This window comes from Grammomys surdaster, unplaced genomic scaffold, assembly GCF_004785775.1.
Source record: "Grammomys surdaster isolate TR1022 unplaced genomic scaffold, NIH_TR_1.0 211, whole genome shotgun sequence".
Classification (NCBI taxonomy): Eukaryota; Metazoa; Chordata; class Mammalia; order Rodentia; family Muridae; genus Grammomys; species Grammomys surdaster.
In genome coordinates, this window is record NW_021604656.1 from 5,143 (window position 1) to 18,020 (window position 12,878).

Consider the following 12,878-nt stretch of genomic DNA (forward strand, 5'->3'; position numbering starts at 1 on the left):
TAGCCTTTCTTTATGCAAATGATAGAAGGGCTAAGAAACAAATTGGGGAAACAAGATATATTTAATAGTCACAGATAATATAAAATATCTTGGAGTGACAATAATCAAAAGGTGAAAGATCTGTATGACAAGAACTTCAAGTCTCTCAAGAAAGAAATCAAAGAAGACCTCAGAAAATGGATTGATACCCCATGCTCATGGATTGGAGGACTAGCACAGTCAAAACGGCCATCCTACCAAAAGCAATCCACAGATTCAATGCAATACCCATCTAAATTCCAATACAATTCTTCACAGACATGGAAAGAGCAATTCTCAATTCCATATGGAAAAACAAAAAATGCAGAGTCATTTAAACAATTCTTAACAATAAAAGAACCTCTAGGGGAATCACCATCCCTGTCTTCAAGCTACACCACAGAGCAATAGTGAGAAAAACAGCCAGCATTGTTTTGGTACAGAGACAGGCAGGACGATCAGTGTAATAGAATTGGAGACCCAGAAATAAACTCACACACTTATGGACACTTGGACTTTGACAAAGAAACCAAAAATGTACAATGGTAGGCCCACGTCCAGCAGTAGATTGATTGAGCTCAACATTAGCTTAGGAAAAACAACAGCAACAAGCAGATAAACAGAAAAAGCATGCCAAAAATTGTCAGCTTCTTAAGTTCTGGATTTTTTACTGGGTAAAAATATGTATGAATCATATCACAGGACAATGGAAGAGTCATGGACAGAAGACAAAATATACATGAAGTATGATGGTAATGACTTGGAAACAAATCAATGGTGCTAGGAAAACTGTTAGGTCTCAGGTGAAGGAGAATAGACTGCCACTGCTGGATGACTTCCTGGTGAGAACATTCCTAACTTAGAAGATGCCAAGGTGCCAACAGGCCATGGCCACTCTCAGAGGAAGTGAGAGATGCATGTGAAAAGCATTGTCAGTTGTTCCTTGTCTTCAGGACCCTGTTAAATTGAGTTCTAGGATCAGATTGGTTGTGTTGAATTTTCACTCTTTAAGACTTTAAACTGTTCTTTACTTAATGGAAATAAATTTAAAATGTATACAGAAAAAAAAATTGATAAATGGGACCAAATGAAACTGAAAAGCTTGTTTGGGGCAAAGGACATAGTCAATAGGACAAATTGCAAACAAAAAGATTGGGATAAATCTTCAATAACTCCACATCTGATAGAGGGCTAATATCTAAAATATATAGTAATATATTATATAATAATATATAAAGAGAAGCTAACCTCCAAAAACCCAAGCCACCCAATCGAAAATGGGGTATGGGGCTACACCAAGAATTCATAACAGAGGAATCTGGAATACCTGAGAAGCACTTAAAGAAATGTTCGAAGTCCTTAGTCATCAGGGAAATGCAAATCAAAATGACCCTGAGATTCTGCCTTACACCAACCAGAATGGCTGAAATCATAAACTAGGGTGACAGCACATGCTGGTGAGAATGTGGACATAGTGAAACTCTCCTCCATTGCTGGTGGGATTCAAACTGGTAGAACCACTCTGGAAATCAATCTGAGAGTTCCTCAGACAATTGGAAATAGATCTTCTTGAAGACCCAGCTGTGCCATTTTAGGGGATTTACCCAAATGATGCCTTACCGTGCCACAGGGGCACCTGTTTCACTATGTTCATAGCAGTCTTATTTGTGATAATGTTCGAAGAACATTATCCTCAGAAGAGGGAAACAATGCAGATGTCCTACAATGGAAGAATGAATACAGAAAATATGGTTCATTTACACAATAGAATATTATTCAGCTACTAAGAATGCAGATATCATGAGTTTTACAGGCAAATAGATGGAACTAGAAAATATCCTGAGTGAGGTAACTCAGACCATAAACGACATGCATGATATGTACTCACTAGTAAGTGGATATCATCCATAAAAGCACAGAATACAAAGAGTACAGAAATCAATAAGGTCAACAAGCAGAAGATACCTCAATCTCATTTCAGAGGTAGAGGAAAACAATCTCAGGGCGGGAGCTGAGGGCAGAGAGAGGAAATGACTTGTGTCAGAGAAAAGACAGGGACAAAAATAAATAAATAAACATGATCATGTATTGGGGGAGCAAGAAAGAGGAATGAAGCCTTGAGGAACAGTAGAATGAATGGATACAGGCAGCCTTAGGAGATAGGAGGTGGGGGTATACTCCAGAATGTACCAGAGCCCTGGGAGGTGAGAAACACTCATGATTTACATGGAGGGACCTTAGATGAAATGCCCAACAGCGGGGGAGGGGACATGAAGAGTCCACCTCCAGTAGAATGACAGGGCATCGAGTGGAGGGATGGGGTTGCCATCTCACAGTCAAAAACTCTGTCCCAGAATTGTCCCTGTCTAAAAGAACTGAAGGAACAAAAATGGAGAAAAGACTGAGGGAAAGAAGGTCCAGTGACTAGCCCAAATTGGGATCCAGCTCAAGGGGAGGCTCCAAGGCATGACACAATTACTGATGCTATGGTGTGCTTACAGACAGGAACCACCATACATGCCTTCGAAAGGCCCAACAAGCAGCTGAAAGTGTCAGATGCAGTTACTCCCAACCAAAGAACAGAAGTGAGGGACTCCTGTGGTTGAATTAGGGGAAAAGTTGAAGAAGCTGAAAAGGAGGGTGACCCTATAGGAAGACCATCAGTTTCAACTAAATTGGACACCCAAGATCTCTCAGATAATGAGCCACAAATCAGACAGCATACACTAGCTGATATGAGGCCCCTGACACATATACAGCAGAGGACTGCCTGCCTGGAAAATGCAGGTTTCATATTGTCCATGACCACAGAGAGCAGGCAGCTTGTCTACCAGGGAGAAGGGTCACCAGCTCATTTGTGATCTTTCTAACTGGCAGGATGTGAAGAGGTGGCAGAAGAAGACCTGGAAGAAAACTGCTACTGGAAAAGGTGACCTTCTGCTTTCCTTTGGAGAGAAATTCCCTCTGACCTGCCCTTTAGTGACGAGGAAATGATATGCAGGAAAGAAGTGAGGGCTTCTGGGAAGGAAATTAGAATTCTAGAATTTCCAGGTTTTTTTTTTTTTGAAGGAAAGGAGAGTGGTTGACTGGGCGCTACACGTGAGAGTGTGTTTCACGGCACTGGAGTGATGCTGTGCCCCTGTATGGGGGACTTTCAGGTCCTCCTGACAGCAGGTAGCTTCATTTCTGGCAGCTACATTTTCCTTTCAGAAAACTGATACTGTGGCCATTACAATGTTGTTAGTGGAATTGCACAGGTTGGGGGAGGAGCAAGGAATGTGTAGATGAGGTCCCTCCATTCCCCTTGCTCACTCTCAGTGTTCTGACCTTGGAATATAGTGATTGGGCATTAGAGTTCTAGAATAGGTAGTCATAAGAGAGATGCCTCAGTCCTGTGTGTTCTCATTCCTTGTCTGATCCTACATAACTCTCTCCAGGTTATAGAGATGGAGGAAAAAATATGGAAGAGACCAAGACTCCATCACAACCTAAAAAAGTAAGAAATCTTTGTCTCATGAAATATTGAATACTAGAATGTGAGCTCAGGGTCTGGGGATCTTCATACTGAAGATGATATGCAGTGTGGGATTTGAAGACAGCCATGTTGGGTGTGACACTAAGGGACATGTGATATGGAGACAATGGAAGGACTCTAAGAGCACAAGTGCCATGTTTACACAGACATAGGGGACTCAGGATCCTCTGGGTGGGGCTGATGCTTTTGCCTCCTGTCTTTTGCAGTGTCACCAAGCAACTTGTCGAGGACTGCACACCACAACGATTTTGGAACCCTAGTCAGAAATTGGATCACCTTCCTGTCTCTCAGTTGTTGTCTTACCTCAAGGTCCTGGAGGACTTTATACAGTACAAATTTAGTCGACTTTTCTGGGACATATCCTCTATTTTCTCTGAATCAGTTGTCGCTACTGCCCAGGTCCTGAGAAGTCCATCCTTTGGAAAATGTAAAACTGTGAGGTTTATTGATATTTGTGCCCATGCCCAAGCTCTATCCCAGGCTAAAGGACCTCCACAGCATTACAGGTTCTAGCCATTATCTCACCAACCTGTGAAACCAAACTTAGTAGGTGTGAAACCAGTCCAAGAAATGAAATACCTCCCAAGCTACAAGCCAAACGAATACCTCCTTATTTCTTTTTTTTTCCTCCTTATTTCAAATGCAGGATCTCTGCAGTGCCATGTCCTACCACTGAGAGAAGGATACAGGCATCTCTACCAATTGAAAGCCCGCCCAGAAACAGGGAATATATTCAAAAAATACATAAAGTTGTGATGACCAAAACACAAAAATCCCATTAGCAAGAACACTGGGAACTTGCCCAGAGTGAGTCTGGATACTAAAGCTATCAGGCCTGCCTCCATCCTTCCGGAGCACTGTAGGACACCCCAGCACCCTAAGGAGCCACAGGCAACTGCTGTGGGAGAACAACAAGGAACCCCCATCAGATTCCTCCCTTCCAGGAAACTGACCCAGCCTCAGGGACAAAGCCATGATCATTATTCCAAGAGCAGGCCTCAACTCTCCCAGACTGCCCTGACCTCCATCCTCTACGCCAAAAGCTGTAAATGTAGCAAAATGATGGGGTCTGTGCACCTGGCACTAACCTTAAAGAAGGGCTTGAATCTGTCCCTGATCTGAAGAAGCAGATATCACAGACCAGCACAAAGGCAGTTGCAGAGCTTATTCTTGGGTAGGGACTTGTATGAGGAACACTGACTGAGGACATCCATGCTAACTGTGGCATAGACTGTGTCTTCTTCTATTTAGCCACAAGGTGACAAGGAAATGTGTTTATGCACAGTGTGATTGAGTCAAGGATGGATGAGAGAATACTTTTGGGAAAATGCAGTTTCCATGTTATCCATGACTACAGAGAGCAGGAAGCTTGTCTACCAGAAAGAGGAAGAACGGTCACCTCCTTGTTTCAAGAGTCGGACCTGTGTGGTGTCATGACCTACCAAAGAAAGAAGGATACAGGCATTCCTACCAATTGAAAGTCTGCCCCATAAACAGGTAGTATATTCGAAAAATACCAAAGGTTATGACCAAAAATATCAAAATCCCATTATCAAACACACAGGAAATTTGCCCAGAAGCATTTGGCTTACTAAAGCTATCAGGCCAGCCTCCATCCATCCTGAGTATTGTCATATGCTCAATAATAATCGACAGAATAAACACAGGCAACTTCTGTAAAAAAACAACAAAGAACCCAGTCAGATTCCCACCACCCAGGAAATTGACCCAGCTTCAGGGACATTTCCCAGCAAACAGTGATCATTATTGCAAAAGCAGGCCTCAACTGTCCCAGCCTGCCCAGCCCTCCATCCCCAACCCCAACAGCTGCAAATGTAGCAAAATGATGGTGCCTGTGCCCTTAAAGAAGAACATAACAAGCTTGGATATACATAAGATCATCAAGGAGGCCTTGGTATTGGGGCAAAAAAGGTGGCTGGCCTTTTATACAGCACCCTTGGAAAAGGGCTGAAACCCAGGAATCCTGCACTGAGGACAGACAAACTGTCTGACATGAACCCTCCTCAGCATCATTCACTGTTGACTCAAAGTTTGAAATGAAGCAGGCATCCAAAATCACAGATTCCAGTAAATGCAGAAGATCATATCTGCCCATGTTTGAGGCAAAGGATCTCACCCCCCTGGGGTTCCTTATTCAAACCTCCCCCAGGTTGTGTATCCCTCCTCACCCATATAGGATTGCAAGGCTGAACACTATTCCAAGGTTGCTACAGTCCTGCAAATTTGCATCACCAAGATCCAGGAGGAGCATTGGCAGAAAGTGCATCAGTTGCTAGGATGGATGGTGCTGTGTTTATAGACTGGACTCCACAGGTTCAGGAAACCAAAACAAAAAACCCTCCACCTGCTGCCAGGCATGGAACCTCCAAGGCCCAACCACATCCATTGCAGAGATAAGTTCAGTGACCTGCTTACTACTTCCAGGTAGCAAATCCCAGCAGAACAGGACTGTCCTAGGCACTGGAAAAAACAGCCTGCAACCACATACCAACTGCCAAATGGCCAAGCATGCACCTCAGAAGAGCTTTCAGGAAGTGGACTCAGGACATCGACCCAGGAGTGTGACAATGATAGGCCCTGGAGAAAGGGCCCCAACTTCAGCAGCCAAACAACCTAATACTTTTGAGGTAAAAGAAGAGCCACCTCGTGCTTGGAGAGTGAGTGTGGGATCCAGTGAGATTCACAAGGGCCAGGACATCAGTATCAATCCCAGGGTCTTTGGGTCTTTAGGGGCCAACAGAAGAAGAGGCCATGTCCAAACACCTATGCCACAACACTCTCAGAATTCAACTCCAAAAAAAAACAAGGGTACAGTTAAATTATTTTTAGTGCAAACAAGTGATCAGAGGCCTGGTCTGTGCGACACCATCCCAATGGCCCCAGTAGAGTCCACCCTGTTAAGGTCAGCTTGTCTTCACAGCACACTCTGCCCAGTTTCCAGACTAGGTGCCAAAACCCCAAGTCTTCCCAGGACTTATGTGATGTCATCATGAAGAGATATGAAAGGGAGGATACTCAAGAGAACAGAGTTCCAAAGGATAAGATCTAAGTGAAGGATCTCAAGGGGGTTCATCCCCATGAAAAGAGGCAGTGTATTATAAGATCTAGAGCCATGAGCCAGGGATAAAGGTTTAGGAGAGTAAGGCCTCCTATCCGAGCTCCACACAGCTCAAGGATACAGCCAAGCCTCGGATACCAGAAAAAGGTGAGTTTAATACTAAAAGTTCTGTGAAAAACAATCCTAAAAATATTTGACAAGAAGGAAAACTCAACAAAAAGTACAAATCGAGAGAGGCTTCATTAATGATCACTGCTACACACACCAGGTAATGAGCAGACAAAGGAATACTTAAAGAAAATCATCATCTAAAGTTTTGTAGGTGCTAATGTTCTGTTCCAGATGTTGGAGAACACTAAAGGGCATGAATCTAAGACAGAAGAGTGTAAAGTGGAATCACTGACATCCCAGCAGGGTGTTTCATCCAGTCTTCTGAGGGACTGTGTGACACAAACCATAGCAGAGCAGCAACCAGAATGAGCTGTGGCCATGAAAGCTCTAAGATGCATAACAAGTCCTTCACATATAAAGGAACTGGAGACAAACCGCAGACAGGGATGAAAGCCCAGTGTGCCTGTGACCAACGTTTGAGCCAAGAGAAGAGAAGGATGTGCTTTGACCAGCTCCACATGCCCAGGGGGAAAGAACTTCCATGTGGGTACAGGGGAATTGGAGACAAGCAGGAGCCAGGGCTTGTAGACCCGAGAGATTGTGACCCAGGTAAAATTAGAGCAAAGAATTTAATGGGCCACTTTCAACACAGGAGCCCCAAATGGGCACAAGCATTCTAAAAGTTCTTTGAAGTAAATCCCAATGAATGTTTTTTAAGAAGGAAACCTCAGCACAAAATAAACTTTGCAAGGAGATTACTTAAAGAATGATAACCCCTACCAGCTGATGAGCAGACACAGGTAGTCTTACCAAGGATAACAGTCATCTACAATATGATAGCTGAACTGCAATCCCTTGCAAATGTTCTGTTCCATATCTTGAAGAACACTGAAGGGGACTCATCAAGGAACAAGGATATAAAGTTGAATCACTGACGTCCCAGCAGGGTGACCCATCCCACACTTCTGAGAGTCTGTGTGACACAAACCATAGCAGAGCAGCAACCAGAATGATCTGTGGCCATGCCAGCCCTGATATGTATAGCTATCCTTTCAGATATAGGGGAAATGGAGACAAACTGCATTCAGGGATTAAATTCCAGAGAGCCTGGGACTAACATTTGAACCAAGAGAAGAGAGGGATGTGCTTTGACAAGCTCCACATGCCCAATGGAGAAGAACTTCCATGTGGGTACAGGGGAATTCGAGACAAGCAAATGCCAGGTCTTTCACACCAGACACCCATTGATTCATGTAGAAAAACAGATTGTACTGGGCCACAGTTCACCATGAATTCCTGAGGAGTATAAGCATTCGTTGAGATACAGAGATACTGGACATACAGGTTTTCACCATAAAGAATTTCACTCACATCAAATTACAAAGAAAGGAATGTGCTGTGACTGCTTTCTGAGTCCCAGAGTTTACCATGTCAAGCACAGGGGAACTGACTACTCCTGGCCTTCAGTTGCTGCCCAGCAAGCCTTTGATGCCAGGTTGAGCTTACCAGAATAGGTCAAGGAGCAGGTGCCTCAGGCCATCTTTGCCTTCTCATACCATGTATTTTCTAGAAGATGTCCCATCTGCCCTGCCATTGTTTCCACTCTGCTTCCTGGCAGTAAAATTGCTTTTTCGTACAAAGAAACTCTTTCTTTCTGTAGCTCTTCCTTCTGTGCTCATGACTCTGTGCCAGATAGGAGCTGCTTCCTGGTTCTTGCTTCTGTCTTTCAGCCCAGACTTTGTTTCTGTCCTACAATGATAGAACAGGGGAAGGGTCAGCATTGCTTCTACCTCAATGCAGTTTATGGAAGAGACAGGGCATGTGGGAAAGTCACTATGAGGGGTTATCCTCTCAGAGACCCATTCCTGTCCAGTTAGTATTAATCTTTCTGTCATGACAGAGACAATGAAAGTTTACATGTTTTTCAGGATGAGGCAACCGTGTGAAGACCCCACCCAGGTCTGTGGCCCAGTGTCTTCCCTTCACTATCCCACATTGTGTTACTGTAATGGAGCACAGAGACAATAATCACAAACTTTCATTCCCAGATCCAAGGTCAGAAAACCTCTACCTGCATTTCTAGAACAGACATAGAGATCACCTATCCCAGAAGCCCCTACTCACCTTGATGCAGGCTCAGCCCCTACCACCACTTACCTCAGCTTGGGTGATAGGCAGTGACTATCCACAGTCTGTCTTCTTATGAGTAGAGCAGGATCCAGAATAGAATCTGCAATGTGTGGCCAAGGGTGGTTACTGTGAGCCTTGTCACACAGGCCTGCACAGTAACACAGCAAAGCCTGCAGAGAAACCACAGACACCCCCTTGAGTCCACTCAGTGCCCTCCCTGAAGACCTAAATCTATCCTGTCCAGGCCATCACCTTGCTGACATGTGGACATGCAGCTCACATAATGCTGCACCAGTGCCACTGTGGTTGACACAATGTCTGTCAGCTCATACATTGTTTCCTGGTGGAAGACTTCTATGCAGATAATTTGGAAACCTGCTTTCCTACTTTAAAATCCTTTACACTCTGAGGAGACCAAAGATTCTATCTGCACCTATTGTATGTCAAAGTCCTCTCTCCCCTCTTTCCTCCCTCTTTTTCTTTCAACTCTCCATCTCTCCCGCAAAGCCCTGAATGAAATAATCCATTTTTTCATCTCCCACTTAGCTCACCAGATCTCAACTCCGATACTTCTTTTCATTCTCTTCATATATTTGTTTTCACTGCAAAATAAAGGAAATATAGCCAAACGTGTATGTCAAGTCAACTCATTAGCATAAAACAAACAAGGGCACAAACACCCAGGGTAAACATGCAGGGTTCTGTCAGCCCCTCAAAGCCCATGTGCTCCTCTGTCATCACCCCTCCCCCAGGCAAAGGATGTCACCATGCTTTAGGAACCTCCTCCTCACGTTTAAGTAGAATCTTGACACACTGAGTTTGTACTGCTCACCGCAGCAGCCTGGTTCACTCATCCTGTGTCTCCTCTCTGTCTGGTTCTTCCATTTAACATGGTAGCATAGGATGATGCAGCCTTGCTCGGTAGAGCCACATCTGAATCATTTGTATTAAGTAGTTTCACATTATTTTAATGGACCTAGATTTCTCTATTCATTCCAAAGTTGATAGATATTCATATTCTCTTGCTTAATTGCTGTGACTGCCCTTGAACCTGATGCTGCACACATGATGCTATTAATAGCTTGTTCACTTCTTGGGCTCCAGCTCAGGTGTACAGTGCTCCACTGACATGTGGGTTGGTTTATTGTGTGACATCTTGAGGCCTCTTTTCCCAAGCTCAATCACTTCAGTAACTATAGTATTAGCGGAAGGGGTCTGGTGTGGTTTAAAATTTGGGGCGGCGCAGGGCAGAGTACCGGCAGAGTTGGGGGCGCCCACATGCCGCAGTCGCTGCTGTCCTTGGGGAGTCGATGTGTAGCCCGCGGTCCCTAGGGCTCAGGTGATGGTTCGATCTCGCCAGCGCTGTGGGGCCAAGCAGTCCCAGGAACCACGGTTGCAGAGGAGAGAGGGAGCCCCACTGACGGCTGGGACAGGGAGAGTGGGGACCCAGCATGCCTGGCGGCGGCGCTGAGTTCCCCGGGTAGGGACCGCTGCTGCAGCAGAGAGAGCCCCTCAGGCGGCTGAAGCAGGGAGGGACGGAGAGGCTTTCCCAGGAGCAAGTTTCCCACTTACACAAAGAGAGTCCAGAGTTTCAGGAGACACGTGGAATCGAAGATATTGAAGTTTTATTGTCATGATGATGGCTGTATCTGAATGGTGTGCTCTCCCACAAAATACCAGGAGGGGCTTCCTTATATTGGAAAGGAAAGGGGCTTGCGAAATGAAAATTTAGATATCTATGCCCCGACCTTTATGTAATTCATTAATATGTAAATCCTGAGGCAGAGACCTGTTAGCCACGCCCTCTACCTGTGCCTTACGTGATCCACTATATGGGTGAAATGGAGACTGTGTGTAAGGTCTCTGGGTTCTGGGGGCGTGGCCAAACACCCCAGGATTTCTACAGCCCCACAGTCTGGGACTTTAGTATGTTTGGTCCCTGTTTATATTTCTCTGTGATTACATGCAGCCGAGACATTCTCTCACTCTTAACAGACTTTCTTTTCAATCATTTATAGGAACAGATAATCTGGACGTGATCCCTTTATTTGTTGTAAATCTTGGCAGGAAATTATTCTATGCAAAGTACTTTCCCCTGGAAATTGAGTTACACTTTGCTGGGAGCAGCCATGTAAGTGCTGAGATTTGAACTCTGGTCTTGTCCAAGGCAGTCAGTGCTTTTAAATTTGGAGCCACCTTTCCAGTCCCATAGGTCCAAATATGGTATGGAAGGACTTTGAATAGCTTATCCCTCAAAATAATTTTATTTTGCCCCTTTATTTTTGTATATCTTTCAAAATTCAGGGGAAAAAATCCTTAAATTTTATCATTATATTTAATCTTAAACTTGTATATTGAATTCTCATTTTAATTAAATTATAATATATCAATTACAATATCCATTACCATTGTTAAAATGATTCTTTTAAACTATGAAGATGATATTACTGTTTTAAGTTTAGGAATATTATATGTATATTTTCATAATTTTGTAAAATTTTATCTTCAACGCTTTCCTACTTGTATTAGATATTTTTCTAAATGCAAGTCATGTTTTAAAATTATAGCCACTAGACCACTATAATTATGTGGTTTTTATTTCTTTTGTTTTCCTTAAGATAAAATTATGAAGTTGGGTGTGTAGTTGAAGAATTTTGGGGAAAGCTGGAGGAAGGAAGCCAAAATATATTGTAAGAAATACTTACAAACAAAACAGAATGCATGGGAAAATAAAAACTGACATACCCTGTTCAAATAAATATAACTAAGATTGATTTTATATGTGGAAATACATTTTTGTTGCTCCACATTGAACAGGTAACCAACTACTTTGCACAATTCTCAGAGCTTTCATCTTTGCTCATTTTCTTATAGGTTTTTCTTTTAAATGACATGTGCTATCCCTGCTCCACCCCACTTCACATTGAAACTCCAGTCACTCCACTGATATAGGCTTTGGTACATACTTAGGTTACTAAGAACATGGATACCCTTGTATATAGAAACAGAGGACATCCATGTGCTCTGTCACCTTTGTATAGTGTATGTGTGTGTTGTTGTGGTACGTGTGTTTGTGTATGTGTGTTGTGTGTGTGTGAGTATACACCTTTCTTTTTGTTTCTTTGGTGGGTGGGTATACCAATAGAAAAGGCCCATCTGCAAACCATGACAAGAGTCCTCACTACAAACAAATCATGTTTGCAACAACTTCCTAATTGAACTTGTCCTTTGAGATGGGCTAGAGTATAAATCCAGAGAAGACTAGGGGAGGGGACCTCCATTAGTATGTGGCAGTAAGTATGCGGAAGACATCAGCATCACTGCGTAAGAACATTTCTGGTACAACTTTGCAGGGAGGAACACCTGACCCTCTGCAGGCAACCCATAACCTATGCCCTGTAAGTGAGACCTATGCACTCACTGATTCCCAGAGTGGATCCCTTCAGAGTTTGTCAATGGGACCTTAACAAGAAGGGTAGAGGTTAAGTCTCCCCTTGGGAAGAAATTCGATTGACACCTAAGCTGATAAGATTTTACTTGCTTTCTTATATCAGGGTAGGAGGTCTCCAGCAAGATCTGAATCTAGCAGAATATGTGGGTAAATGACAGGAGGTGGAATGTCCAGCAGGACCTGATACCTATCCCTGTATCTCAGCTTACACTAGGGTCAGAGGATTGTCTAGCTGTTTCTGGTACCTGGCACAGTAGAAGAGATGCTGTCTAGGCAGGACTGATATCTAGAAATCTATATTGTGAGTGTCCTCAATATCTTTCACCTAACAATGTCTACACAGTGTTATCAGGGAGGGAGGTCCATGTCCACTACATATATAGGACTCTAGGCTGATAGGCCATGTGGTATACCACATCAAACTGCACTTGTCAATACAGTGCTATGATCAGATCCTGCTGGAGATTCCCTCCCTGCCTCACATATGTTGGGAATCCGGCCTCACCACATCACACACTATACCAGTATCAGCCTTGAACGTCTCTCTAGAGGTG

At 43.7% G+C, this 12,878-nt stretch overlaps 1 pseudogene; it reads left to right on the top strand.

Moving 5' to 3' along the window:
- Positions 1-4,900: 4,900 nt before the first annotated feature.
- LOC114624858 lies at positions 4,901-8,043 on the top strand (annotated as a pseudogene).
- The last annotated feature ends 4,835 nt before the right edge of the window (positions 8,044-12,878 follow it).